Raw genomic sequence first — 24,178 nt, 5'->3', positions numbered from 1 at the left:
ATCTCTGTGCTACAACTCCATGTTTAGACAATTGAATTGAGCCTCTGCTGACCATCACAGGAGCTTAGATACCCAGCTCACAAGGAGCCATGCAAATACAGGTGTCTTAATGCAGGTGTTAGGAAAGTTGGGATACCGTTTCCTAAATAGAGGTGCCCAGGGACATGAGATCCACCTTGTGATGTGCAAGACCAAGAATCTATACAGGGCATGCGAGTATGACATGGGATACATCCTGCCATATCCTTCCCAGACCAAGGGCAATGTCTTTTTATTTTTTTTTTAATTTTTTTTTTTGTTTTGCTTTGTTTTGCTTAAAACAAACAAACAAACAAAGCCAATAGAGGTGCAAATCACTTTGGACCAGGGAAATAGAAAGGTCTTGACAATAATGCTTGTGAGTCTATAATCTAATGCTATAAAACTGATGAAGAGGAAGCAGGAAAACTAAGTACTAGAAGGAGAGATCAGAAGTGGGAATAGGGGAAGAGAAAGAAGGGAATAAGTCACAAGGACCTTCCAGAGGTGTCAGGCAGGTAACAGGGCAGAGTGAGATGGTTTTCATGGTGGAATTGAGAGCTGGAGGAAGCATGTCTAGCTGGAAAGACTCTGATTAAGCAGTGAGTCACGGTTGGTCCAGAAGGATCCTGAACATCTCCAGAGTGTCCTTGAGGTCCTTGTACCTCCTGTTCCTGAACGCTTACAGGCTTATCACCTGCATGCTCATCTGCACTATACCCTGGTTGTGCCCCACCTCTTCCTATTGCCTAATTCCCTGCCTTTAACTTGTCCACACCATGCATCTGATTCTCTCCATGCTGCTGAAAGCCTCTGGCTTCAAGTTTCCTCCTTCAGAGCAATGAAGAGATCAGGGGAAGAGCAGGTTCCTAGTCTGTATCTGACAGTGCACGCTCAGTCTGTTGCTGAGCCATATCCTCCAAATGCTTTGTTAGGGTGGGATGACCCACAGGAGTTGCTCCACTTCTGGCAGCTTGCTCCCAGATGCCTTCTTCTCCAAGACTATGCATGGTGGCAGAGGCATAACTGCATGGGATCTTGTGCGAAAGCCCAAATCTGTTACATAGCACCAAGCCCCCGATGTATCTGATTGATGTCTGGGATCATGGCAGAGAGAAGCCAACATTAAAGATTTTTTTTTTTTTTTTTTCAATGAAGGAGCAGGATGGTGGTCTGGGCTCAGGAACTCTGTTTGTGCCCCATTTCTTACACCTATCATTTGGCTTTGGCTTGGCTTTGGCATTGGCTTTCAGCTTATGCTGAACTCACCCATCTTCTGTGGGATTGTGGAGAAGGAGTGCTTGAGATAAATGGTCCTCTAAGGGGGACAGTTTTATTCTGTGCAGACCAGTTGGTTAGATCATGGATTTGAGCTCCTTAGGAGGAGAGGGAAACAGGAGGTGCAGAGCTCCAGTGTGTCTGTGGCTGGATGCATCCAGCACCAGATGTTCTCGTGCTATCTGGAGACCTACTTTCAGAACTACTCTCCCCTCAACCTTTGCTGCAGCCTCATCTTGTCATGGCTGGACTAGCACTGGGACAGAGAGGGAAGCGGAGGGGAGGAAAGGAAAGAAGGACAAGCATCCATTCTTGGGGCTGGGCTATGCCTTGAGCCAATTGTGAAAGTAAAAAAGGGAAACTCCTCTGTCCTCACTGCAAAACTGAGCACACTGCTGAAAAATCTGGAGTCATCCATGAAAAGTTTTGACCAAGCTTACTCTGGGGAGGTCTGTAAGGTTGAAAACCACTTAATTTGGGTAGGAATACATAGCTAAAAGTTTTTCTCCTGCATCACTAGGTAAAAGGAATTTGCCTTGAGCACTATTTGAAGTCTGTCAAATCTCACAGGCTCCCTACTCTTGCCTGCTCCACAGGGAAGCTTGAGCAACTGAATCCTCAAACTCAACACATCTACTGTTTTCCCAGGATTTACACCTGATGACACTGAATTGTCTTTGAAAACCTGTTTCTAGGGCATGCTGTGATTCCACCTGCAGGAAGCATTTGATCTCTGTCATCTTGTAGAATGTCTTGAGCTCACCAGGCAAGTAGGACAGAGAGTGAAGGAAAACTCTAAGAACTGGATCATTGTGTCTTCTCTTCAGTCCTCTGCTTGTGCTTGGATAACTCACTGTCATTTAGGCCTCTCTTTATATGCTTAAATTAGAAACGTCATTGAAATTAAAGGACATCAAGCAAGGAACCCTTGATATTCCTAAAGTATTTGTCTCACTGAAACTCGTTTTGAGTGATGGTGATGAATTGTTGCAAATAAGGTTATTTTTCAAAGCCTTCTCCTAGAGGCAAGCTAATTCCTCACACTCACACTGATTTCTGTCATAGTGGATCCTAAAATAAAAGACTGTTGGGTCAGGAAGCTTGACACTACTGGCTAGGGCAGAATGACAACGTTCTTCAAAACTCATTCAGCATATGTTTGGTGCAACCGTGAAGTGATGCCTTTGTGCCTCTATTCAATCAGAGAAAGAAAATTCCAGCCATGGGCTCAAAAGTACTGTATATTGCCACATTTAGCTGGGTATCTATGCACTTGCAATGGACACTTACTCTAAAGGTCATGATAGCCCACCTGATTAATTAAAAGACACCTTGTGGTCTTCATGACCAAACAAAACATTTGTGGTATCAAATTTAGAATATTGAAGGGTTTGCAAGTAGAACTACTACCCCAGAAACTCCAAACCTAACAAAAACCATCCAACAGCACTAGGGAATTATAAACTGAAGACTCTGGGCAGCAAATCCCCTGGTACCACCTAGAAGTTATAGTCCAGTTTAGTGTTGAGGCTTCTCTAGTTGCACTGCAGAACTGTTGACAATACCTGACCCTCTGGAGATATATTATGGACAGTTTCTCCTCTAAAAGTCTTGCTGTGTTCATAAAAATCCACTGAAAAAATGTTACTGCAGGCAGCCTAATGAACCTGAAATGGTGAGTGTGTTGATACATAATTCTGGTAAAACATCGGAATTAAAATATTTTATCTTATAATAAATGCCAACACATCCTTTATTGTCATGAGTTCTCAGGACCTTTGGTTTTCCTCTTCATCCACAGCTAACAGCCCCTGTGTTACCATCTGCCTTGCAGCCTGTGAGCACAGTGAAGTGCATTGTTTGTCCTCATCAACAGAGCTTTCCATGGGCTTGAGAGCATCATACAATTCTAGCTGAGATATATTTTTGGCAAAAGCAGTGACGTTTGAAGGAACATCCTTCTTGATAATTTCTATAGATATTTCCATTAAAAATAAACTTTTGTTTAGCCAGAGTTTTCATTATACACTCACATCCTCTTGAGAGTTGGAGAACATAATGAAATGCTTTGTTAAAAGAAACCTTTGTTTTAGGGGAAATCAGTGGATACGAGCTGCTTGAAAGAAGTTTCAAGTTGAAAGGTAATCAGTAGAGTTTTCTTTTTTGGATACATTGAAAAGATGTTCTTCCTAATACAAGAGTATATGAAAATAAAAGAACCACATTGATCTCTGATAATGTGTCTACACTTTTACAATTCTATATTAATGAAATCAAATAAAATTAGATTCATGAGGAGGAAATAATTTATAACCCCTTGTACATCCTGTCTTTGAAAAGGGAACTTCTTGAGAAATACAAAGACAAGGACACAAACATAGAATGAATTTTACATAACCAACATGGATAAAAAGTAGACTGAGAAGAGGAGTTTTGGGGAAGACTAATGAAATAATAGTCACAACAGCAAGGCAAATCAAGGCATCACATTTCCTACACACAAATAATAGCCCCATGATTTGACTGCCTGAATAAATAGTTGAGGAACATGTTAAGAAGGAAGCACAGTGAGATCTTCATGCTGCCAAAGAGCTGAGGTCTTTCTACATGGGTTCTCTTTTTTTGTGTTGGCCATATAAAAAAGGAGGGCCACAAAAGAGTGATAGGTGGATGTAGGCCACCATGCTCGTCTGGGATGGGGAATGTAAACTTCTGGGTTAACATCATATAAATAGCTTGGAAGTTAAAAATAGTGTGATCAAGCTGTGCCCAAAACATTGGCCATGTATTTAGAATATACATGGTAGGAGGTCTTGTAAGGCATAGTGGTGGTTTGACAAGGAGTCAAGGAGCTGGATAAGCTGGGCTTTCCTCCTAGGTTTGTCATGTGTTATGGGATCTGGGTGAGGCACGTGCCTACTTTGGCCTCCCCTTGTTTGTAAATCAGGAACAGTGATGTTTAGTCTCGAGATAACCAGAATGTTACCCCGCTTGCTGGCCTGGAGTTGGAGAAGCTCAGCAGACCTGCCAAATGTGTTTTTTACCTGTCCTCATTCATCAGATGACCCAAAAGGCTTTGTGGAAGCAGTGCAGAAAGTGGACATGTCTCTGAAATTGCCCTTTTAAGAGACATAGGATCTGAGAGACCTGTTGTGTGGAGGAGTTCTGGAGAAGGGGACAAAACCTGGGGGACCAGAAGAGCAAAGCAGTAACCGATGGAGTGATATTGTGCAGCAGAGTCCCCAGCCTAAACGTATCCTCTCTTGCCTCTTCCCACGGGGACTGAAGAACAACATACCCATAGCATTGCCCCAACGGGCAAACCATTCTGCTGCTTCACACCTAAAGTCCTCCCCAGGAGTGGGCAAAGTGGAGGACTTGAGAACAAACATTCAGCCCTGGCTCAAGGAGCAGCTGTACTGCCCTGGTGCAGGGGCAGCCAGCTTTGCGCCACTGGCTGCAGGAAGCCACGAGGGTGTGATCCAGCTTTATGTTGCTCTGCCAAGCATTGTCACCAAGTGCTGCAGTGACCTGCCTCCTCGCTGGAACAGGCTGTGAGCTGCCAGATGGGGAAAGCTGAGCCCAAGGGCCTTGGTATTTCTTTGTGACTAGTCATAGAGCACGTCCCACCTTATTACCTCTGTGCTAATGCATGAGATTTGGGTCTACGCTGAGTGCAAGGTGGATGCTAAAAGCGACCAGGAGTCAGGTTCAGAGCAGGAACCTGTTTGTACAAAGGTAAAGCAAATAGTCACTGATGTTATGCTTCTTCTAGGCAAATAGCACGCCTCCTCTGTACCTCTCCCTGAGAGCCCTGCATCAGTCTAGGCAGTGAATGTGCATATAGACACCATTTCTTTCCTAAACAGTTGATCATATCTTCTCCCGTAGTGTTTCAGATTCAGTTTTTCCTTTGGAAGAGATTCATATTTTAAAAATAGCTCAGATACTAAGCATATATTCAGACAGAAGACACGGAGGAAGACTTGTGGGTGATTTATTGTAGAGATTCAAGGGGTGAGGACAAGGATCGATGGCACCAGCATGATGTTCCTGCTGTCCAGATAGACTAATGGTGTAAAATTTGAACACAGATTTGTAATGTTGATCCCAGACTTCAGGTTTAGTTTCTTAAAAGCATGTGTGAAGCATCACTGGAAACATTACCTGAAAATCATCCTGTCTTTGCAGCTGACAAAACGTGGCTGACTGGACGTGGCTGAGTTGGGATGTGAGAACTGATCCAAGGTCCCTCTTGGAATACAGAACTGACATGGCCAAGAGCTCTTAAGTACATGCACATTTTTATGTGCATCTTAAGTGCACAAGGGGAGTCAGTATAGGGGATTTTCTGGTTAGAAATAAAATCAATAAAAAATGGAGTCAAACGGGAAATACAGTCAAGAGAAAACAAGACATCTTATGCTTGGGAGTTCAGCCCATCTCTCCAGTTGGAGCAAAGGGTCACATTCATTTTCAAGGTCCTTCCCTGGAAGCCCTTGGAGGTGCCCTATGTGCAGGTGCATCCATGGAGGGTCATCCCATAGCAGAATGAGTACAGGGGAATGTCCCAGAAACTTAGGAGGAATTTCTGATTTTGCTGTTGATGCAGGGGAGTAAAGTCTCCATTTTCATATATTTGCCAAAAATAGCTATGTAAATGTATGTGATTTCCATAAGAACAGAGAAACATTGTCCAATGGTTATCAGCTGGTAACCTGCATTGAATAATAGAAAAACATAGTGTCAAAATGCGTGTTATTTCTTCATCTGGGGAGATTTTTTTGGCTCAGAAGCTATATGCAGAAAATAAAAAGTCCAAGTCAAAACACTGGTATGGGCTGAACCCAAGTGAAATGTTTTCTGCTTGCTTTTTGTCTTCACAAAATTAGTCAGGCAAGCAAAAATCATGTCCAGTTGAGTCATCACTTCATCTTTGACTTAAAACTAAACACTTATTAGAGTCAGGTGGATTTTTGCTTATCCGTTCAAACTCTTAAGAAAGGTCAACTGAAGTCACAAGCAGTTTTGTAATTTAACACTTCAGAATTTCAATTTGGAAATGAATTGATAGAATATGTTTTTTTTTTTTTTTTTTAACACCTCAATTATTTTTTTCTTGAAAGTGTTTTTCTGAGCAGTTATTGTAGGGCCCTCCAACAGGGCTGAATCTGGGGCAGGAGGATGTCTCTTTGTGGTTATATTGGACCACCCCGATCTGCCAGCATTTGGGTAAACCTATAGCAAGACCACACTTTTGTCCCTTCTCCTTATACAGCATAACTTAGGCATCCTATAAAAGGCAGTTTGTCAGTCTTCAAAGCCCAGACTTCTGGAGTCATGTAAATGAGCTGCCATTACCAGTTAAAAAGAAGGAAAAAAAAAAAAAAGAAAAAGAAAAAGAAGATAAAATGACAGTTTTAGACATTGTGGTGGCAGACAGAAAATGGACAAGGCTGTAGCTATTGTAGCTGCCATCACTTTGGGGTGAAACCCATAGGACTATCTTCAGAAATAATTTAATAAAAAGGCAATTTTAGCCCTTCGTATGTGCTTTTGGGGTGGGGAGGTGTCCAGTTGAGAAATGCTGACCTTTAGAGCCATCAAAGATAGTAAGAGTGGGTAGAGGGCTGGTTTCATGGGGCTGAACAGTTACAGCCCCATGGGGGAGATCACACCTCAGGGGCATGACCTGCTCAGTGAAGTTCTCAAGGAGATATGAAGGCCCTGTTCAGTTGATAAGGCTCACACAGGCTTTGATGAGCAGAGAACTCAGTGTACATCACTGAACAGAGGACTACATGTACTTATTTTCGTCCGTACTACCCTCCTACCTAGCTGCGAGGAATGTGATCCTCCTCCCTCGTTCTTTTTTATCAGCCTGCTGTTACTTCATGGATTTGTAACTGTCTTGGTTTTGCCTTCGTAATCCTGACGCAAACCCATCAGACCTGTGGAGTGAATTATGACTTTAATTGGGACACTCTGCTTGGCTCTCCTTCCACAAGCTGCTTCCAGTTACGGCAATAAGAGGAACACATGTCTGAGGGGGCTGGTGGAAAAAAAAAAAAAAAAAAAAGGATGGAACAAATAGGTTTGTAAGCCAGGCCGGTTCTCTCCTTAGGGATGTTGAACTCCTTTTGGCAGTGTCCTCCGTGGTGTTTTTCCAGCTCATCTCAACCGCTCATTTGAAGGCTGAGGCAGCTCAAAAAACACATCAACAGAGAAATCTTCAAAATCCATCAGCATAAGTGGATGTGTAAAGAATGATGGGTCAGAGATAAAGGATTAGCCAGGACCTAGCTCTCTGCTACGAGAAGGAAGCAGATAGGGCTATACATATGCCACATGACAAGCACCCAGCCTAGCCTTGGCTGTCACACGAGCTCCAGTAAGCCCCGTACAGTAGCCAGTGGCTCGACATGGCCAGAGGGGCTCTGTGAGGATGTTGGGTGGCAGGGAGAAGGGTCACGCTGTGCACAGGTTTTGACTTCTGTCTTTCTCTGGATTACAAAGGCCACAAAGCAGATATCTGCAGAGAGAAGAGTGTTTTTTTAAAGTAGCATCAATGCAGAACAGAAGACCATGGCTGTGAATGTGATGTGATGGTATATGTGTACATCACCTGTCCCAGCCAGGCACTAGTAAGGCTCTGAGGCTCTTGGATTTTTCTTCCAGTTGCTGATCTTCAGGGGAAGCTTCCTCGTTTCTTTGCATGCTCTAGTTTTTGGCCCTAACTGCCTGTGTCTATTGGACCTGGCACTTCTGTACATGGGGGCTTGTAGAGCTCCTCTTTGAATACAACACACAGCTATCACCACCAAGTAGGCTTAGTTCTGGATGGTTCCCAGCTCCCAGGTAGTCCTAGAATATAACTGAAAAACAAATTAGGTGTTTGGACTAAAACTTTTAACAAGACAATAGGAGATTTTCAAGACAGATCTGTCAGAAAACTTCTTTTAAATCTACACATTATGTCTTTGTAGGTTAAGTGCAATACAAATAAAAGCTCTCTAGCTATCTAGGACACACATGGCCATCTAATTGCTTGCACTGGGAATCCTTCAGATGCAGGCACTGGGGAGGAATGCCATGGGAGGGAGCTGGAGAAATTACCTGCATGCCGAGGAGCTGAGTCAATCTGGTACTGACATTCACTTAGCAGGGGGAACTGGTACATGGTGGAACATTGTTTAAACGTAAAATCCCATCAAGGAGGCAGGAGAACATAAATTATGGGGAGTATAAGGAAGTGAGTGAGACTGGCATGTGGCAAGGCAGAGCACTGAAAGGCAGATTTCACTTTGAATTCAGACCAGAGCCTCTACAGGAGAGATCTGAACTTTCAGGTCCTGTGAAAGACATGAGTTTTAGAGACAGGGAAAAGGATGGAGCTCAGCAGTGTGGAAAGAGAACGGGTTAAAAATGTACCCATGTTCTTGTTAGCAGTGCTAACAAGTTAGTAGTGCTCCATGTTAGTGGTAGTGTCCAGGAGCTCCAGGCATGGTTCTCTGAGCTAACATGGGTCAGTCCTAACCTTTCTACCAAGTGCAACCCTTTGAAGATGTAGAGACAGATTCTGCTTTTGGGTGCTTGATGAATCAGGGGCAAAGGCAAGGCTGAGCTACACCAAGGTCAGGATCTGAAGAATCAGACCCTACAGGTGGCAGACAGCATAGACAGCAGCAACACTCCTTACTCCATCCTTTCAGCTCAGCTTTCCAGGCAGCATATATTTGTTACACATTCGGTTATGATCCTGAATCATGGTTAAATGGTAACCCATGGGTGATAACCCTTGTCCTGCCATGGTGATGAAGAGGTTGCTCTTCCCCCTTACCTCCACTCAGCACTCAGTGCTGGATGTCTGGTCGGTAAAGCTGTCTGTAACACAGCTCTGCTAACCCTCTGGCATCTGTGAGGAAGGTTAGTGTTAACTGAGCAAGGAGCCTTGCACAGTGTGTTGAGGAAAACAGCTTTAGCTCCAAAACAAGCAGCTGATATCATCATCAGGTAGTCCTTAACTCTGTTCTAATGATGATACTGCACAGAAAAGCTGCCCTTAGAAGTGGGTGTCTCTGATTGAAACTGCTCCAATAAAAGGTTATAGATGCAGCTGCTTCCTCCATTGCCACAAAACTCTGTGGGGCTATTTATATGGAAATAAGTACACAATTGCTTTCTTTGTCTCAGTATTTACTGGCAAGTTCTTTCCTCACACCTCCTAGAACTACCTGCCTTGTAGCAGGGAGAGAGAGCTACAACCCAGAGCAGAAGATTAAACTAGGGACTATGAAGGCAAACATCAAAGCCAGCTTCAGACGGGGAAGTAAAAGGGTCCAGGGAATTTAAAGCCAGTCAACCGCATTTTGGTCCTTGGGAAAATTATAAAGAAAATTCCCTTGCAAGCCTTTTCCAGGCATATGAAGGACAGAAAGCTGGTCGCAAACATCCAGTGTGACTTACTGAGGACAGGTGAAAAACTTCATTTTCTTCTGTGGTGAGATGACAAGAGAAGAGCAAACCCTTTCAGCAAAGGAAAAGCTGACTGGATTTAAGGTGAAATTCTTCACCATGGGCATGACTGACTATTGCAACAGCTGTAGAATCTCCTTCTTAGAGATGATTGAAATTTGACTAGTGGAGACTTTGCACAACATAAGCTAACTTTGAAGTTAACCTGGCTTTCAGCAGAAAATTGGACCAGAGACCTCCAGATGTTCTTTCCAGGCTATGATTGAATGATGCTCTGCAAATATGTCTCAGTGTACTCTTATCAATGACTGTCAGAGTACAGTTCTTTCCTGCCCCTTACTAGAGATATAAAAATGGTGAAAAAAAAAACAACATCAAAAAACAAACAAACAAACAAACAAAAACCAACCACTATACAAAGAATGTAATAATATGGGAAGAATCACAGGATTTTTTTCCTTGTTTCTGAAGTCCGTGAATTCCAGCAGCTTCCAAAGGCAACCTGCACTGCACTGTGATAGAGACCACAACATACATAAACTGAAATACTTGCAAGAAGAAAAAGTAAAAGATTCTACTAATGAAACTTTATGCCCCAAAGGGGTTATATGTAATCAAAATGGGGAAGTTTTCAAAAAGAAAGCCAAATGAAACAGCAAAAGGGACAAAATGTCTGTGGATGGTATAGCAAGTACTTAACGGCAACCACTTGAAGTCTCAGGGGATAAACATATGCCACATATTAAAATGGTTTTGAAAAGGACTATGCCTAGATAGATGTCATCTGTTAGCAAAAGAGTAAAAGTGACCATTTGAAGAAAAAGAAAATCATTAGAAATATTTAAACAAAAAATGAAAAAATAAAAATGAAAAGAGCTTAATATCTGGTAGTTTAATGTCAAACTTAAACCATTCCAAAAGATTTTGAGAACCTTTTTGCTAAAGGAATGAAACAGTAATAAAACCTTTCAAAAAGTTATTGGTGGAAGAATCTGTCAAGGAGTCTGTGGGACTTAGACATGACTGGAGTAAAAGGGATGTGCAAGGAAGATGGAGCTGCTGTGCATAGCAGAAAGGTTTGATGGATTCTTCCACTCGTGTGGACTGTGGAGTAACTTAAGATGGTTTCTACATCAGAACTTATCTTAGGAAGAAAGGAGGAGGGGTCAATCAGAGGAACAATTTCTAACAGAAGACATATTAAAATAATAATTAAAATATAAAAAAAAAAGAAAAGAAAGGAAATGATTCAAGAGTTCTAGAGGAATGGAGATACAAAACCACTGTATTATTAATTATAATATGCAACTTGTAAGTTATATCAGATTTGGTTACAGGAGAGTATGAAATATAAAATTTTATTGTGCATTTTGGAAAAGGGAACCAAGAAGGGTCTGGAAAACTGCAGTTGAGTGGCCCTGATACCTGTATTGGACACAATGGTAGACCCTACAAGGAGGAAGAGCATCCACAGTCTCAGGGCTAAATGCAACATATCAAAGTAGAGGCAACACTGCTTTTAGAGAGAAATTATTCCCCAGAAATTAAACAGCTTTGAAGGACTTTGTGAACATGTGGTTTAGAATGATCCAGCTGGTGTAGTAGAAATGGGAGTGTTCTCAGAAAAGTTTTTCAACAAAAAAATCAGTGAATGAAATTGTGGAGTAGATTACTCTTGTGGATTATTAATTGATTAAAAGGTAAGAAACAACAAATTGCTCTGTTTTGATAATGGAAAGCATTGACAGGAGAGTCCTGCAGGGGTTTCCACTGAGGTCTGTGTTCTTTAACACACTCATAAATGATTTGGAAAAGACTGACAATAAAGAAGCAGTAAAGCTTGCTGATGACATAGAATTATTCATGATAATCGAAACTAATATTCCCATCAGGAGCTGCAGGAGCGTCTTGAACTCCTGAGACAACATGCAACAAAGAGACAGGTGAAGCTGTGTGTTAGTAAATGCAAAGTAATGCTCATGTGGGAAATGCAGCCCTAAAGGTTTATACACAGTGATGGTCTCCAGAGTAGCTATTTCTTCTCAGAAAAGAGATCTTATCATCAGTGTGGATGATAATGTCAGCTGAAAGCTCAGGGGAATTGAATGTTAGGAATTACGGGAAGGGAATAATGAACAAAACAGAAAGTAACATCGTGGAGCTACTTACAGCAGCAGTGCTCTGTACTTTTTGTATGGCATCACTTAGTTTCTGTTCTAAAACCATGTTAAGACTATGAGCAGTAGAGGAGGAATGGAGAAGGTGAGTAGGGAACGGTTACTCATTATTATTCATAGCACAGGCATCATAGGAAGCATCAAGTAAAATGACCAGGAGTCAGATTTGAAAACAAAACAAAGGAAATATTTCACCGCACATGCCCATATAAATGCAATTCCTTATCTCTGAGTCACTGGGGTGGGATTCGTCTGATTTAACGTTAAGAGTTATACACTGAATACACTGAAATGTGCACCTTTTGTGCTGGGGGTCACTTCTCTGCTGGGGACTGAGGCTCCAATTATGGTCAACGGAAATATAGTGGCAAGTGGCATGAGATGAATCACATCCACTATAGACATTCCTGTTAGCAGAGGATGCATCATACCTTGTCATTCACTGACTGCATTGGCTGGCTCTTTTGTGTGTACAAAAGAGGTCTAGTCTGGCTCGTTCAATGGTAGGCTTGTGGACATCAACCTCTGGACAGCTGAACCCCAGAAAATGTTGTGCTGGCTTGGCAGCTGAATGGGTTTGCCTGAAGACAGACCTCAAATGCAGAAGTCTGTGATTCCTCCATTCCCCAGTGATTGCTCATGATAGGCATGGCCAACACCCCAGGCTGCTAGGAAAAAAAAAAAAAGAAACTTAAAAATGCTTCTCCTTCTCTCTCTCTCTCTCTCTTTTTTTTTTTTCTTTCTTTCTCTCTCTCTCTCTTTTTTTTTTTTTTCTTTTTCTTATTTTCTTTTTCAGCAGTGTGACCTTAAAGGGCAACACGCTCCATTCTGTCTGGTTTACAGGCAGATAAGAGCCACATCCTGACTCTGGGTGGATGAAGGGGAAGATAAGTTGCTTTCATGGATGTGTCTGAGGAAAGGATAAATTACCTCCTCTGTGGGCTCTTTGTTGCTCCTTGCCCAATTCAGGGCTGTATCTCTGGCAGAGCAAACATACTTGTAACAGAATGAAACGCCGTACATCATGGTACGACATTGCCTTTCTGACTGGACGGTACGCTCAGTACTCACAGCAAATGTCAAGAGAAAATAGATGGAGATGTGAAACACAGAAGAAGAGGGCCAGTGGTTTTCTACTGCTTTTGTTATTGGTAGTAGAAGGGGAGGTGAACAATTATGCCCATAGAACAGAAGCGTCAATGAGATAAGGAAACGTGGTAGTCATGCAAACAAGTGTCCTTCCTAAAAATTGCGCCTGCCTACTTTTGTAACGTGCAAGTCCTCCCCTTCCTCCAGCTTCTGATTCTGTCAGCCAGGGTGGGCACGAGAATAAAGCAATACACTGTCAGGAAAGCTGGTCTCAACTCCTGCCTTCATCATTGACCATACCAAGGTGTGCCATTGTTATCTTTTTAATCCTTCTTCTGTCTTCTTGAATATGAATAATATCTTTTTTAAAAATTTCTGGAGCTTTTGGGCAGCAAACTTTGCTTTTACTTTGCTTTCACACACAAAGAAAGCACTCTCATTTGGACTCTTGCATTTTACAGCCACATGAATACAGTTAGATAGATGAGAAATGCACAATAAAGCATCAAAGCCCACATCAAACAGCTCCCAAAAGCTTGCCTAACCCGCAACCTAAATCTTCTCTATCCAGAGCCTCTCTTTCACGTCCCATGTATCAGAGCCACACAAAGAATGATTAGTTTCCGTAAGTCAGAGCTCAGCAGTCTTTTATCAATGCACCAGTGGCAGAAGGGATGCTAGCCTTGTACTCTTCAATATTACAATTTCTTCTGTGCCCACATGCCACAGTGGCGAGGGTTTATCAGTCAACAGATATGGTTTTGCAGCTGTGTTGGCACTGGTAGTGTCTCAAGTAGGCAAGCTATCAGCAATGCCTTAACTCAGACCATTCCTCTGTGCATATCAGCAGGTTGCAGTTAAAATTAAGGGTGTCTTTATACCTAGCGCTGCATGTCCTACCGATCAAGTGTAGGTAGTACATATAACTGTACATCCCCAATGAGCTTTCTTCCTCAAATGAATTCTTCAGATGTGTTAGGTGGATGGGTACACGCAGGGTCTAAAGTGATTAAGGGACTGTGGCTTAGCAAGCTATAAGCCATCAGCTGAGGCCCCAGTAACTGCCCATACTAGTGCTCTGTGCCAGCCCTGACAGATGTTTTAAAGGCTGATGAACTTTTTTTTTGGCAACAGAGGCTTGGTAAGACTACACATTCAGGTGGTTAATTACCACAGATCTGTTGATGGGTTAAAGAAAGATGTTATACCCATTTTATAACATCATAGCTTGCTGTAGTGACCACACCTTTTCCTAGTACATTTTTTGGAAATGACTTCCTCCAAGAATAAAAGATTCCTGAACACAGGTCCTCCCAGGAGCCCTGGGGAGGATGTGTCCCTATTAAAGCAGATGATTCACTCCAGTGAAGGCTCTTTTTTTAAGGTCTTTGTTAGTCTTACCAGTCCTTTGACCAGTTCCTGACAAGATGCCAGGTAAGCATGAGCATCAGTTTAAGTTACAGGCTTGCGACTTGACATCCCCATCATTTCTGCTGAACAAGCAGATATACACTTATAACAGCAACTGAGATAAGCATTTCTTTTTAAATGATAAATATTTCAAACTGAAGAAATATCCTGCCTTGTTCTCTTTGATAGGCATCTCCAATTATTGCATTACAAGTGACTTTCAAGTTCTCCTATAGAGGCGAAAGATCTTTCAGTCTTGGTAGGAAAATGGGAAGGGGTCTGTGTTGGTTAACTTCAGAATCCTATGTCTAATCTGCTAATCCCCACTACCTTAATACTCAAAGAAGAAAAACAGACATTTTTAGGGATCAGTTCATCCACCCAGATTTGTCTACCCACTGTAGTACGAGGAGAACTGTGTTTTGGACTTGCCCATTTTGCTCTTTGCAGGGAGTCTAGATGACTGCCTTAAGGCTGTCTACAGCTTGGGAACTGCTGAGTTAAGCCCCAGTCCCAGTGGCCTCAATCCCTGGAATATCCATGTAGCTGCCAAGGAAAATCAATAGAAATAGCCAAATGGAGGAGTCAGACTTCTGCTCAAAATGTGTTTTTCTGCCACTGGGACTTGAGGCTAAAAGTATTGAAGGCTCTAAATATTGAATATGTCATGCTCACGATAAAAGGACTCTCTTCAGAAGGGGGCATTTTCTCAGAACCTGAATCCATTTCCTCTGGGTATTTGTTTTTTAACCAGTCCCCTTCATCAGAGAAACTCTGCCTGGGAGCTCTCAGACATCTTCTGATCTGCGTTGTCCCACCGGAGGAGGAGCTGTGGTCCATACGATGGAATTTGGTCTTTATGTAGCAGTGATGGAAACCATTATTTCCTTTGAAAATGATGACTTTGCCTTGCAATTGGCATTGGAAATGGACTGTCCCTGACTTCAAAAGACCAAGAGGATCTCTTATCAAATATCTTCAAAAGCTGTGAAAGGAAGACTGGGAAATGCCAGCCAATTTCCTCTGTTTTTGTTGTAACTTGTTTATGTTTTTCAAGTTCCACTTTGGAAAAGCAGTTGGCTTGAATTAATATGCAGAGTGGCTGTTTTTTTGCTGTTTTTGTGTATGTGTACTTTATTTGATTCCCGGAGGTTGCCTCAGACTTGTTTTCTCAGAAAGGATTGAATTGTTTATTGATCTTTGCTATTGTTCTGCATTAGTGTGCTTGTCTGATGCAAGTTCTCATTTCTCCCTTTGGTGCAAATGGGGGCTCAATTAAACAAGAAAAAAGGCAAACCCACCCCTTATATTTCCTATATTGAGGAAAAACAACAGCGCCGACTCAGAATTCAACAGAAAACTGAAAATGGTTGTGATATAACAAGGTAAGGTTTACCTGGATGAGTGAGGGAGGAAGGGAGCTGTGAATCTTGACTCATCCCTACACTGCATCATCCACCACATCTCTTCACTGGAGAAGATAACCCATAAGGGGATATCCCATAACGGGATAAGGATGGGCAGGATGAAGTTGCCCAGGGGAAGGAAGGAAGGAGCATAAAGTCACAACTCTCTTGTCCTCTTTTAAGGACACACACTTTTTGGCAAGTCTTGGAGAAGAGGTTGTTTCTGACATGGCCCTTCTGACCCAAGGACCATCTTCATCCAGGGGAAAGCTGAGTGGTGGGAGGTCAGATCTCCTGGCTAGACTAATGAAAGGGGAGTTACACAGGAAAAAAAAAAAAAAAGATGTCTGGAGGAGTAAGTACATGGCTCTTCACCTTTCATGGGAGAGAATCAGGCCGTGAAGGATGCATATTCTGGGCATCTAGGGATGTATAAGTGGATGAGGTGGAGACTGGGTTTGTCCTCTAGGAGACATTGGTGGGACAACAAGATAGTGGTGTAAGTCCCTGCACAGCAAGACCTGCCAACCAGATCAGGCTGTCTAGATGCTGAATAGAGCTGAATAACAAATGAGATAACAAACCAGACAAATGGGAATAATGAAGGAGTGAAGAGAAAGGAGGGAGCAGGGTGTTAAGAAAGAGATCCCAGGAATAACTCTGGTGAAGCAATTGCTTTTCAGCATGTCTAAATGCTCAAGGTCTTGTTCTTCCTGATGATGGTGTAGAGGGGCTTCTCTCTTCTCTTATCACTGCCCTCCCCCCTTATAATTAATTCTAAAAGGGATAACTTTTCCAGTTTTTCACCATTTATCCTATTTTAGGCTGTTATTTTTGGAGACTTCCTCAATCACAACTGACTCGGAAGGGTTACTCCCTCTTAACTTCTTCCTTAGCTTTCTGGGCCAACCACACCTGTGAATGGCATTGTAGTGATATCAAATCTTCAGAGGGGTAAAATAAAGCGACAGAGAAAGTAGTGTTCCCCACTCCTTAGCACCAGGACCACTCCACAGTCTTTTCCAACAGTTTCTTCATCCAGGATCTCCTGTCCCTGTGATGTTGTCATGGTGGGATGCTCTTCTTCCTTGGATTTTGTGCTACCTTCCTTTTGGGGGATGAAAGAGAAGACCCAGAGACAGAACTGAGGCTCAGAAATGTGAAGTGTACTTCCCTTGATCCACTTTGATGGAGAAAACAGGCTGAAGTGGTGGAGAAGGGAATCCTCTAAGACCAGGTTTTATTGTCAAGCAAGCAGGCTGTCCTTGCCCCCTCACCCCAAACAGGGACATAAACATCCCTGTGAAACCATGAACCTGAAAACAGCTCTGCTTCATCTGGTTTGGGACTGTGCACATGTTCAGAACAAATTTTTCCTTCCAGGAGGGCTTAACCACACTTTGTAAAAGTACTTGTATGGGTCTGAATTATGTGCTCTAACAACAGGTTTTCTCCTCTTGGGGAGACAAATGAAAAAAAAATCAAATTAAAAAATCAAATCTTCTTTCAAGAAAGTCTTCAAATTAAGGTATTCCATGTGGTTATAGCTGTGTGTTAAAGGGTGATGCTCTGTGGTCACCTGCCACATGCTGTGAGCACCAAGAGCTTGGGGATCATAGCTGGGATAGACTTCAAGGCTGCTGTTTCTAAAACACCAAATTATCACCAAATTTCCACTGGCTGCTGGGATGCTAAGACTCAAGAGGACATGTATGGTTACCCATTTTGCAGTCTGTGTCTGGATTAGTCTGTTAAAGTGGCAGGTTACAGACCCAGACACGAAAATTTGAGTCGTGCCACCCTGGCTGCTGGCCACCAGGCAGCCTTGTGAAATGTTTGGTTTAGCAGTACAGCTGTAGGTATGGAGGGTGGTTGGTTGGTCATTCATACACACGCAATGCACACAAATGTTTCACGACAACCACAGCTTTTTAAATGTTCTTTTCCAAAATCAGGATTTGTTCCCCTAAAGCTTTCAGTTAGAGAATTCAGCCTTTTTGGTGAAAAAAAAATCCCCTCCTCCCCTCAGTCCCTTTCTGGGGGCCTTTGTAAGATAAGCAAACAAACACAAACATACTGAAAAACCACTGTAACAAAACCCTTTCACCAATAAAACAACAACAAAAGCATTCATTAAAAAACATCCACACATTTCCCAAGGAAAATGTCACTTAAAATGCCAGTTTATTTTTGACAAAATTTTAGGAGGGAGAAAAAATCAACTCCTTGGCTAGTGCTGTCCAAAGCTCAAAGCACAAGAGGTTGAAAGCCCACAGGAAACCTTCAGAGATAAAGGTCGCCCAGACCTCCCATGAAGGGAATCAAGTTTCAAGTAGGTATAGGATTTATGGTGTTCTGCACTTTGGCAAGGATTAAGTAAATGTCTTTCTCAGTCCACTCCACAGCTTGCACTATTCTCTGCAGAATACTGATGTTTTTGTACTCTACATTTCTGGTGTGATTTCCAAAATCCAAACTTAAATTGCATTTCTTAAGATTGGTAATGAAAGAACAATTTAATTTTCCTGTGGGGAAAAACATAACAACAACTAACACCCCCCAAAAAACACAACCAAACCAAAACCAAACCAAACCAAAAAAAAACCAACACCCAAACAAAAAAAAACACACCAACCCCCTCCCCCCCTCCCCCCCAAAAAAAACCACAACAACAAAAAAAACAACAAACACCCCACCTCTGCAAAGGATAAGCACAGGACCTGCTTATGGACATCCCATTGCCTGTGAACCAGCACCGACTTGTACCTGATAATCTTGGGGGAATGCATGCATAAGGGCTGGTTTATTTGCTTTCCTTGCAGTCATTTCAAGGACAGCTCTGGGATTTCCAGCAGAGTGGCATTGGCCTCCTGGTACCTCAGCCTTAGCACTGCTGCTTTGATATATCACTGTTTTAACACAGCAGCCTTCTGGTGTGGTGAAGCATGGAAGAAGGGCAGGTTTAGTAAGAGTTGCATGGAAGAAAGTTTTAATATGGGATGGATCCTGGCTCCCTGATGAGGTGCAAGTTTTGTGGGCAGTAAAGACGACCAGTACAGGGCCTGAGAGCAAGGAATTACCAACAGAATAGAGAATAGTGCTATGCCTTGTTAAAACTTTTAGAGAATGTTGTCTATGTCACAGTCCAGGAGATTTTAGCCACTGATCTGTCCAAGTTGACTCAAGAACCCTGGAGGGTGCACGTATTGGGGTAAAAGCTCCAGTGTACCAAAATGTATCCCAAAGGGGTACCAATGTACCCATAAGGGGTATGGGCACATTCACAACAACCTTTGGAGCATCCTCCAACCCTTGTCTCTTCTGCAGTGTGTCAGATGAGACAGGCTGCAGCTGCTCCTCCAGAGCTTTTTGTTGAGGTCCTGCTTGTGCTTTTCCCCATTTTTTTTAGACTTTCATCCTCCAAGGCCACCACAAATCAAAGTCTCCTTCACAAGTGAGCAAACTGGGTTGGGAGGTCCCAGCAATGACAGGGGTGACTTCTGTTCCCTTCTCCTGCCAGGACTTTACCCAGAGCACCTTCTCCTTGGGCACTTCCAAGAGCAGTTGAGCTTTAACTTTTTTTTTTTTTTTTCTTTTTTCATTTTTCCCTCTTCCTCCAGCTTTCCCCTTCCTAGGAAGGGTTATTTGGCTTTGGTGGGGCAGCCTGACCCTGTCTGTAGAAGGAAAGCCAACAGAAGATTGGCTGCAAGCAGACCCAAGGGATGGGTCCATGGGGGGCAAGCACATATAATCCCCCACTCCAGATACTCTCCAGCTTCCAGTTATTTTCAATAGTCTGTCTATCTAGTAGCCCCCAGGGGATCTCTCTTCTTAACACTAGTTTCCTAAGGTATAAGGGCAGCATTCTCAAGCAGAGATGCAACCTCTTAAGCATTCATATTTAATAACACTTATTTTTTAACTACATTATAGGATGCTGGAAGATGGATTCTCTTTATCATATAAGAGGAAGAGGTTTAGTCAGGGCAGACTCCAGGAGGATGTCTGGGTGACTGTTAGTCAGAGATCTGAGCTGTACTGACGTGTATCCTACAGCTTCAGCTTTAACCTCTGTCCTCATGAAGCCAGCTGGTAGATGAGGCTGGAATTAACCTTTCCCTGTTGCAGGACGCCCACAGCTATCTGCTTACAGGGAAGTTTTCTTTCTTTTTTTCTTTCTTTTTTAATTATAGTGATTTCATGCAGCTGTTGGTATCTTCCTGCTCCTCCTGTTAACACAAGACTTGTAAGGAGGGTCTCTTTTCAAGAAGGCAGCTGTTTTTTCTCATTCTTTCAATTAATTAGCATGTGAGCTTCCACTACAAAAAACATCAGAAGTTATGCTGGGTTCCAGGTTGAGGAGTCATCTGAATTAGAGGTCCACAGGGAAAACAAATGATGCTTATATCCTGTTTAAGAGTGAGGATTTACGTGCTGCAACCTTGTTGGATGTTGAAGCAGTTTATTACACTCAAGGAATATGGTGTTTACCAGTTTATTCACATTCACAGATGTGGTTGTGGCATTGGCTTGGGCACTTTTCATCCTTGGAGGTAAGCACCTGAAACAGGAGTGGGATCTATCCCTCCTCATAGACATGTTGATATCTGAGTACGAACCTAGGGTGATGGGTAGTAAAAACAGACATAAAGCTACATCATTACCTTCTCCCTTCAATTTAAAATCATGTAAGCTCTTCTGATTGTCTTCTGCAGTAGTGCTTGCAACAGTGCAGCGCTTCAGACCTTGCAGGTCCCCTTAGGACCTCAGTTGATAGAGAATGGTGATAGCAGCAACAAGGAAAGCTACCCCTTCGAGGCAGGATACCCTTTAACAGCCAGCTGAAAAATACAAGTACAGGGCAGGTGCAGAGACAATATCTGCATATTTTAGACTCAGAATGTACCCTGAGCTCAAGGACAAGTTCACCTTCTGTCACCTGTTGTGGCAAGTGGGAGCAGAAGGTGGTTCATGCCCCCAGACAACATCAGAAGTTTTAAATAGTGCCTCATGAAATCCGAGAATGGGGAAAGTGACGTAGGAATCCCATGGGTAATGCTTCCAGAAAGTTCTGATGCAATTTGTTAATGTTTGCTGTTCGTCTTCAGCCCCAGGACTCTTGTACAAGGTTTGTTTTTATTTGTGAAGAAATGAGAATTTCTCAGGGGAAAAGAAAATGAAACAAATGCAACGCTGACTGCAAAATCTAGTCAAGTCAAAGTTTGAATTACTTTAAAGACTGACTGTTGTGGGCAGAAGACACAGGTGAATTTTCAAAGTTTAATGGTTTCAAGACCATCTTTTCCCCGTTGTCTGCCAACTACGCTGAGAGCAGAGATGAAGGATCTGTGGGAAAAGAGGAGGAAACCCTGTCTTTACCTAGTACTGTCCTGGCGCAGGTCCCGCTTTTCTTTCTGATATAGTTGCATATCCAATGCCCTTGTTTGTCTGTGGTATTTGTGTCCTTTAGGGCATTCACAGCTGTGGATTTACCCTGGAGTCTCTGGTGTTTTGGCCCCCCATCAGCAATAGCTAGTCCAGGAGGTGGAGACCTGGTCGCGTGATGCAGCCGTGGACCCCATTCATATTCCTTCACCTTTTCTTTCCCACGTGCACGTGGCTTTTGGAAACAGCCTTGCTGGCACATCTTAGCCGAGTGACTGCTTCTGAAAATTGTTCCCATTGTGAAAAAACAGGTTAAATTTAGAAATGTAGATGCCGTTATTGTCATTGCACGAAGAAACACTTGACCACTGCAGAAAAGTGGCCTGTGGGAGCTGCGCTTTAGAGCTGAAAATGGATTGTGAAGGTCCAGACTTCTGCACAAGAAAAGAAAATGCTACAACGATAAGCTGTTCTCCATAAAGACTCAGGCAGGAAGGTGAGAGCTCTTTGCAGCCAGCTCTGCACCTCCCAATCCACCATAAAAGCAGTGCTCCATCTCTGTCAATGGACAAGGCTTTGCTGGGAAGGGAAACACATTTCCTTAGGGAGCAATCTCTAGGAGTGATTAGATAGTGCCTACAGGTGGGTGGGCAAGCTTAAGCTCATGGTTTGTGGAGGACCTTGGTGTGGGTTCTTATTGCAAATACCCTGCTGGCAGCAAATCACTCAACTACAGCTTTCCCTGGGGAACACAGAGGTGTTTCACTCAAAGCCTCTGTCCTGATCTACTAGGTGAAAAGATTTGGATTCATGAGGCTTACAGGTATCCCTCCAACAGTGATTAATGGGGATTTTTGCTTTCAGGCCATGTTGAAAGACCAAGGCTTGCTGTGTAGAGCACTATGGGGCCTGCTGTACCTGACATGTCAGGAGTGCAGAAGGACAGGAGCTGGATGTCCATCTAGCAGGGACTCCCTTGGATAGGGGGATAAGGACTACCTCTGGGACCCTTGAGGAGAGATATTGCCTCTCCAAAACTGCCAAAATCAAGCAACAAATTTAAGCGCTGTGTCCTCTAGGGAAGAAGGTGTTGGAACGATTCACACTACTTAATAAATAAATGGAAGATCTCTAATAGTGTGTGCAATGAGAATAATATCTATTGGAGACAGGGCAGGACAGGCACCTTGTGCAATCTTTGTTTTCTTTAAGGCTGATACCTGAAGGCTGGTTACCCCTCTGCAGGGTGGTTTGGAAGCTGAGACCATCACTTTAACACAGGACTTGCTCAAGAGGAGATAACTTGGCTGCAAACTCCTCCAGATCTCCCTCTTAATGCAATTGGTTTTCAAAAGCTCTCCCCCTCCTCACCCAGCCTGATGGGGTTAAACACCTCTGAGGAAGCTGGAGGGAGGAATGTTTTTAATCTCCCTGATTTATTAAAATCGTCTAAAGATAGCCAGCTGCAACAGATAAAACTGCTGCCCTCTGCACTTCAGAAAGATCCTCCCTGAGCCAGCTCTGCAGAGAAAACATTGGCAATGGCTTAGTGACCTGTGGGACATGGTGGTACCTGCCTGTCCGTCGATGGCCAGGGCTGAATTTGGCCAAATTTCCAGCAGGGCTGCCTTCTGTTGGCTCATGCATCCCCCCCTACGGCTTTGCTCATGGAGAGAGATGTCGTGGGGGCAGTGGAGGTAGGCACCGAGCTCGCTGGGAAAGCTGCTCCCAGAAAGGTTTCGAGCCTGGGGTGATAACGTAAAGAGGAAGAAAGGGGGGGAAAAAAAGTTCTGGCAAAGAGAGACAGAGGGCAGGGGAAGGATTTTCCCGGAGGGGATTTAGTGCTTTTGGCTTGCATCAAAATCCTGTAAAGTGTTGGGGGGGGGGGGGGGGGGGGTGTCTCAGAGAAGAGATTTGGGGAGGTGGGGACAGGTCTCGTGACCGCAGTGCTGGCACCAGGTTTGGATTAAAGCTCTGAAAAGATCTGCTTTCAGTCCTACCTTTTCCCACTGCTTCTTTATATATATACATACATATATATACACACACTCAAATGAGTGTATTTGTGTGCATGCATTCCTTTGGAGTCTCTACCCGAGATTTGCTGGTCTGAAAGACAATGAAGATATTCACAAGGATTTTTCTGTCCTTCTGCCCCTGTCACAATTAGATATTAATCATGCTTTGCTCTTCCCCTCCCAGCTGCACTCTCAGGACCACCGGATGAGCTGTGGCCAATGCAGTACTGCAAAATCCCTTCCTTCAAGCTTTCTGTCCCAGGCTGGAGGATGAGCCAAAAGCAGCATCTGAATTCCTGCCCCACACCTCTCCTGCCATGTAACAAATGGTTGTGACAGGGCAGAGTGGAGATCTCTGCCCTCCAGGCCAAGCCAGGGCTCCGCAGGACGTGACAGCTTTGATTTGTGTCTGTGCAGGACCCACCGGAGACAAAAGACAGCGTCAAGAGTAATTGAATGAACGTGGCAGGCAGACCCAGCAGTGCTCTTATCAGCTGGGGGAGGCAGAGCAGATCTGAGCAGCGGAACAGGCCAGGTACCAGGAACCAGATCTTAGGGTTGCATTCCTCACATAAGTGGAATTTCCTGCGGTCCCTGCTAAGTTCTCTTTTGTAAATTGAAAATCTAGAATCTGGAAAGAAAAAAAAAAAAAGAGCCTTACTGAAAAAAAGTAATTAATTTTCTGTGCTGTCTTAATCTATAAAGTAATATAATAAAAAGAAACCCTCATCCCAAGCTAGAGGGAGTGTATTGTTTAAACCCCAAGAGAGGCGATGTTTAATTTAATTTCACAGGTAGCTATTTTGCAAAGCCTCTAAGGGAGGAAACTCTTCCATTGCCACTGCTCCAAAAATTTGACACAATATAATTTATATTGCCATTGTAGTGAGAGGCCTCAGTGTGTTGTGCACATGCGGGCACC

At 43.2% G+C, this 24,178-nt stretch overlaps 2 long non-coding RNA genes across 2 annotated transcripts; one reads left to right on the top strand and one right to left on the bottom strand.

Annotated features, from left to right (window-relative positions):
* Window positions 1-5,278: 5,278 nt before the first annotated feature.
* On the bottom strand, window positions 5,279-7,326 carry LOC121064058. The gene is made up of 2 exons (XR_005816315.1): window positions 7,131-7,326; window positions 5,279-6,014 (listed from the first exon to the last, which is right to left on the bottom strand). It is a non-coding gene; the product is annotated as an uncharacterized LOC121064058 (long non-coding RNA).
* Window positions 7,327-20,092: 12,766 nt separating this feature from the next.
* On the top strand, window positions 20,093-23,970 carry LOC121063988. Its single transcript, XR_005816261.1, has 3 exons — window positions 20,093-20,406; window positions 21,324-21,734; window positions 23,441-23,970. It is a non-coding gene; the product is annotated as an uncharacterized LOC121063988 (long non-coding RNA).
* Window positions 23,971-24,178: the final 208 nt, after the last annotated feature.

This window comes from Cygnus olor, chromosome 1 (genome assembly GCF_009769625.2).
Source record: "Cygnus olor isolate bCygOlo1 chromosome 1, bCygOlo1.pri.v2, whole genome shotgun sequence".
NCBI classification, from domain to species: Eukaryota; Metazoa; Chordata; class Aves; order Anseriformes; family Anatidae; genus Cygnus; species Cygnus olor.
The sequence above is the reverse complement of the archived record's forward strand: the minus strand, read 5'-3'. Positions and strand labels throughout refer to the sequence as shown.